The sequence below is a fragment of the Anabrus simplex genome, chromosome 5 (genome assembly GCF_040414725.1).
Source record: "Anabrus simplex isolate iqAnaSimp1 chromosome 5, ASM4041472v1, whole genome shotgun sequence".
NCBI classification, from domain to species: Eukaryota; Metazoa; Arthropoda; class Insecta; order Orthoptera; family Tettigoniidae; genus Anabrus; species Anabrus simplex.
The window spans coordinates 27,694,645-27,701,005 of record NC_090269.1 but is presented as its reverse complement, the minus strand read 5'-3'; the positions used below and the strand labels follow the sequence as shown (position 1 = coordinate 27,701,005).

At 45.2% G+C, this 6,361-nt stretch overlaps 2 non-coding genes across 2 annotated transcripts; both read right to left on the bottom strand.

Annotated features, from left to right (window-relative positions):
* Window positions 1–985: 985 nt before the first annotated feature.
* Window positions 986–1,059, bottom strand: TRNAN-GUU (transfer RNA asparagine (anticodon GUU)). The gene has a single exon. It is a non-coding gene; the product is annotated as a tRNA-Asn (tRNA).
* Window positions 1,060–1,700: 641 nt separating this feature from the next.
* Window positions 1,701–1,774, bottom strand: TRNAN-GUU (transfer RNA asparagine (anticodon GUU)). The gene has a single exon. It is a non-coding gene; the product is annotated as a tRNA-Asn (tRNA).
* Between the last annotated feature and the right edge of the window lie 4,587 nt (window positions 1,775–6,361).

The following is a 6,361-nucleotide window of genomic DNA, read 5'->3' as shown; positions in this document are numbered from 1 at the left end:
CTTGAAGGAGGATTAAGAGCGGCTCACTTTCGGCGCTGAAAGAAAATGAAATGGCTTATGTCTTTTAGTGCCGGGAGTGTCCGAGACAGGTGCATATTTTTCGATATGACACCCGTAGGCGACCTGCGCGTCGTGATGAGGATGAAATGATGATAAAGACGACACATACACCCAGCCCCCACGCCAGCGAAATTAACCAATTAAGGTTAAAATTCCCTACCTTGCCGGGCTGACCATTTAGCCATGGAGCCGTGCTCTTTCGGCGTTAAGGAGACGAAGTCCACGGCCAGAAGGAGGTTCAGACTAAACAGGTATGCCAGCGTGTGAAGTGCGGAAAAAGACTTCATCTTAATCTGCTTACCCTACAGGGTTGGTTTTTCCCTCAGACTCAGCGAGGGATCCCACCTCCACCGCTTCAACAGCAGTGTCCTGGAGCGGGAGATTTTGGGTTGGGGTACAACTGGAGATGAGGACCAGTACCTCGCCAGGCGGCCTCACAGGGTCCTTGTAGGAGATGGAGAGTTTGGAGAGGATAGACAGGGAAGAAGAAGGAAGCGGTCGTGGCTTTTAGTTAAGTACCACACCGGCATTTGCCTGGAGGAGAAGTGGGAAACCACGGAAAACCACTTCGGTGACGGCTGAGGTAGGAATCGAACCACCTCTACTCAGTTGACCTCACTAGGCTGAATGGACCCCTTTCCAGTCCTCGTAGTATTTTTCAAATTTCGTGGCAGTGCCGGGAATCGAACCCGGGCCTCCGTGGGGTGGCAGCTAATCACACTAACCACTACACCACAAAGGCGGGCGAAGGAAAATAATCCTTAAACAAAATTCGGGCCGATGACCTAGCTGTTAGGCCCCTTTAAACAACAAATATTATCATCATCTTAAACAAAATTCAAAGCGGAGACCGTCTGTGATTAAGAATGGTTTTTATTTAAACTATATTTCATTTGGAGACATTATCAACAGCTATAAATATTAACGCCCCCGGGTGGGCTCGAACCACCAACCTTTCGGTTAACAGCCGAACGCGCTAGCCGATTGCGCCACGGAGGCCTGTGGTACCGTCGTACCTCCGGGGGTCATATGCCCCTGCACGGACTTGTCTGTTGAGGGTAACCTTGACTTTAAATTATCTGTGATATCTTCTTTTTCTTCTTCTTCCTCCTCTTATTAATCTCTGTTTGCCTTCCAGGGTCGGTTTCTCCCTCGAACTCAGCGAGGGATCTCACCTTTACCGCCTCATGAGCAGTGTCCTAGAGCTTCAGACTTTGGGTTGGGGATACAACTGGGGAGAATTACCAGTACCTCGCCCAGGCGGCCTCACCTGCTATGCTGAACGGGAGCTTTGTGGAGGGATAGAACGATTGGAAGGGGCAGGCAAGGAAGAGGGAAGGAAGCGGCCGTGGCTCAGGTACAATCCCGGCATTTAACTGGAGGGGAAGTGGGAAACCACGGAAAACCACTTCGAGAATGGCTGAGTTGGAAATCGAACCCACTTCTACTGAGCTGACCTCTCAAGGCCACTACACCATAAAGGCTGACGAAGGAAAATAATCTTCAAAAAAATTCGGGCCGATGACCTAGCTGTTAGGCTCCTTTAAACAACAAACATCATCATCTTAAATAAAATTCAAACCGTCTGTGATTAAGAATTTTTTTTTTTTGGAGACAGTATCAACAGCTATAAATATTAACGCCCCCGGGTGGGCTCGAACCACCAACCTTTCGGTTAACAGCCGAACGCGCTAGCCGATTGCGCCACGGAGGCCTGTCGTGCCGTGCACTTCTCTTGTCAGATGAGTCATTAAGAAGATCGCCCATATGTAGCCTGTTTGATAGAAGTGAAGTTTGAGGCTTGTTACAACTGCTGTTTAAGTGGGCTCACTGCTCAACATTAATACCAGTGGTGACTTGCAGAGCAGTCATCTAGGCGGGGTACGACTGACGCTTGTTTATTTCAACGAGTACAGAATAATATAGCGCCTCTGTGGTGTAGTGGTTAGCGTGATTAGCTGCCACCCCCGGAGGTCCGGGTTCGATTCCCGGCTCTGCCACGAAATTTGAAAAGTGGTACGAGGGCTGGAACGGGGTCCACTCAGCCTCGGGAGGTCAACTGAATAGAGGTGGGTTCGATGGGTTCGATTCCCACCTCAGGCATCCTGGATGTGGTTTTCCGTGGTTTCCCACTTCTCCTCCAGGCGAATGCCGGGATCGTACCTAACTTCAGGCCACGGCCGCTTCCTTTCCTCTTCCTTGCCTATCCCTTCCAATCTTCCCATCCCTCCGCAAGGCCCCTGTTCAGCATAGCAGGTGAGGCCGCCTCGGCGAGGTACTGGTCATACTCCCCAGTTGTATCCCCCGACCAAGAGTCTGAAGCTCCAGGACACTGCTCTTGAGGCGGTAGAGGTGGGATCCCTCGCTAAGTCCGAGGGAAAAACCGAACCTGGAGGGTAAACAGATGATGATGATGATGATGATGGAATGGGAGGGCACGTTATGAAAATATAGACAAGGATAATACAAGTCTAAAACGTGTAGATATGTGCGAGTATAAACAGTAAAAGGCAATATGCCTTACGTCATCACTACTTCGTAGGGGCTGCCTGGCCGAGGCGGTAAAGGCGTGCTCGGCTTGCCCGGCAGGACGTGAATTCGAATCCCCGTCAGCAAGTCGTAAAATTTAAGAAACGAGATATCCACTTCCGGAGGTGCATATGGCCCTGAGGCTCACTCAACCTACACCAAAAATGTGTATCAGGTTAATTCCTGGGGGCAAAGGCAGCCGGGCGTAGAGCTAACCACTCTACCACATCAAGTGCCGAGGTTACGGGTAGGGGAAGCCTTTACCTTCCACCCCTCCATGGGCCTTCATGGCCTGTACGGAAATGACTTTGCTTTGCTATCATTAATTATTATATCATATCCACCCTATATCAATTCTATCTAATGTAGCAGCTATTGTTGTAGTATTATTTTCAACAATAGCACATTTGGAATTACAAGTCACTGAACTGTGCAGCTTTCATTCTACCTTGCTATCCATGTCGGTCACAGTCTGCTTGTGACCGCGGCTCTCTCTTTACAGCACGTTTCTTCCCCAAGAAACATAGTCAGCGGTAACGTTTGAAGACATTTACTTTAAACGCCTGCTCTACGGTCACTTCGGGGTTGTGACCGGGAACTGATATATTACAATTTTATCCTCTATCTTGAAGCCAGATTTCGCTGTTTAGATGTAGTAGTCACCTTCCTTATGAGCTTAAACCCTGTATCCTCCTGCGTGTAATGCATTGAGAAGTAAATTTAAAAGATTAATGTTTACTGGGAGGGCACGTGACCCTGTGACCTTATGCGCCAGCCGCCTCTGCCAGTGTCAGTTATTTCCTGCGAGAATCAGTCATTACAAAGGCATTTCTGTGTTATTACTTCGTCGTTTTACCAACTTGTCGCAAATGCTTCCTTGTCGTAATTATACACACTCGATAGACGGGAACACTTTTTAAATCACAGTAGCTTAAAGATTCGGAAGTATGGGATCAAATATTTAATTCAAGCGTATTGCAGATTTGCAAAGTATGGCGAAAATAATGGAATATTTTTACAAAGGCATGTATTATACTATAATAGAGAAACACTGCGAACGGTTCATGCTGTACATAGTAGTACATACTACCGAAAATCTACTACAAAAGTCTACACAGTGGGCCTATTTGTAACTTTTATTTTGCTAGTGGCTTTACGTCGCACCCACACAGATAGGTCTCATGGCGACGATGGGATAGGAAAGGCCTAGGAGTACGAAGGAAGCGGCCGTGGCCTTAATTAAGGTACAGCCCCAGCATTTGTCTGTTGTGAAAATGGGAATCCGTGGAAAACCATCTTCACGGCTACAGACAGTGGGATTCGAACCCACTACCTCCCAGATACAGCTCACAGCCGCGCGCTCCTAACCGCACGGCCAACTCACTCGGTTATTTTTAACTAAGATAATTACAAGGCCAATACTGCAAATATCCTACATTTCATTTATTTAATTAATCCGTTTACCTCCTGGGTTTGCTTTTCCTCCGTACACAGCGAAGGGGATACGACTAGGAAGGAGGACCAGTACCTCGCCCAGGCGACCTTACCTTCTATGCTGAAGAGGGGCCTTGTAGGGGAATGGGAAGATCGGGTGGGATAGGCAAGGAAGAGGGAAGGAGGTGGCGTGTCCGTAAGATGGATACCATCCCGACATTTGCTTGGTGATGAATTGGGAAACAACAGAAAACCACTTCGACAATGGGTGAGGCGGGAATCGAACACACTCTACTCAGTTAACCTACAGAGGCTGAGTGGACCCCGTTCCAATCCTCATAACACTATTCACATTTCGTGGCAGAGCCAGGAATCGAACTCGGACCTCCGGGGTGGGACCTAATCACACTAACCACTACACCACTAAGGAGGACTAAATTTCATATACTATACAAGTCCTATCATCCACTGCACTAACCCTTGATAATTATTATACAATGTTTAAACCAAGCGGGAGATTGAAGCAAATCATATAAATATAATTGTTACCGTGTTTTGGTGGATCATCAGGGGTGAAAGAAGGTGCGGGCTGGAATGGGTCAAACTACAAGGCCAAAAGATGAATTAAAATTTCAATAAAGGTTATATTTTCAAAACTTAATAATTTTCACATGAAAAATTTAAGATTTTTAACAAATAACAACAAGTCAAATCAGGTACAAGACCAAGAAAGCCGAGATTAGATAGACTTTAACAATCTGGGCCACATGCCCTAAATTTTACAATTCCTGAGCTGTCAGCTCACAACCAACACATTACCAAAGGGCAGAAATTCCCTCAATACAATGGAGCGTTTGCTCCCACCTTGAAATCTCAAGCCTTACTGAGGCACATTACCACAAGTGAAAGAGCTAACCCACTCTCAATTTTCCGAGCCTATCAAAGGCAACAACCAACATTACTATCAACTGCCCTCAAGGCACACCTACAAAGAAACAGGGGTATCTAGTACCCAAATCTACTGGGCCTTCGTTGAAAGGGAACAGATTAAATAAATGGCCCCAAAAAATATCAAGATGAATGGAGGCGTGTACTTGCACTCCTACATGAAAGCTTGTTAAAACCTAAGTGGCGCCTGGCCACATTAAGATAGGCAGGGCTACACATTGAGCGATTACAGCTGCCGCGTACCTTAAGAGAGTCCCATCTACTCCCGCCGCACTCTCTATCCCCGATTCACATTTAAAGATATATGAAGTCTTACAAAGATGGAAAAAATTTACATGTTTTTAAGTTATAGGTTACATATTAAAGGTTTCGGACCTGCCCCGCGGGTTAAACTGCTGAGCTAGCAAGGAAAAAGAAAGATGTTAAACGGCCATTACCTTGTTGAAGAGCTGGTGGCGGATGAAAGAGGCGCTCCCGCCTCCTGCTATACACTAAGCTAGATGTTGTACGAGTGGCGGAGAGCCCGGAAAATCAGCAGTTTTTATACTCTCGGGGAAGATTCGAAACCTTTCACGAATAATTAAGACACACCCACATGCGTTTATTGGTCGGCTAAAGTTTACACATCACATATGAAGAAGAAGAACACGATTGGTCCAAAATTAATTAAAGAAATTCGGGATTGGCTAAGTTCAAAACTGGCGGAAAGAAAGATTTATATTGCCAACCTACAAATGAAAGAACGAAATTTAGTTATAGGAAAAACTTATGAGTATAAAATATCTTCAAGAAAAGTTCCATCACTTCGCACCAGGGTGCGTGATCATAGATTTGGTAGAGACATCTGTGAGAGAATGTCCACACTTCTTGATAATTAGTAAACAAAAACAATTCGAATTAACACAGTGACATCTTCAGATAAACGGTTGAATTAATTCAGCGTTAAAGTTCACAGTTTCAGCTGTAGAAGAATACTTTAAGGCAAAAAATTCAAATGTGCGGCGTATAGGTGTACCAACCGGTACAATAATATAAAGAGGTATTTAGATATCAGCACGTTAGATTTTAAAAACTGTTCGGTTCCATGGCTGAATTTGTCTACGCATTAAGCCTTGTTGGTAATGTTTGAGCAGTTCTTATAAATTTCAAACTTGCAATTTTCATTTCCGTTTGTGCTTAGTAGTAACAAATTGTAATTAGGATACGTCTGACCGTAGTTACACGTTAATGTAGTGTAGTTTAGTATACGAGCAGTACCTTATTAGAAATTAGCGTGCTTATTCTATTACTGAAAAATATTTGCGTAGTATAGTAGAGGTATCCGTAGTAACTCTCTTACTAGAATTCTGTTGTAATTAGGATAGGCTTATCTGTAGTTTAGAATTGTGTA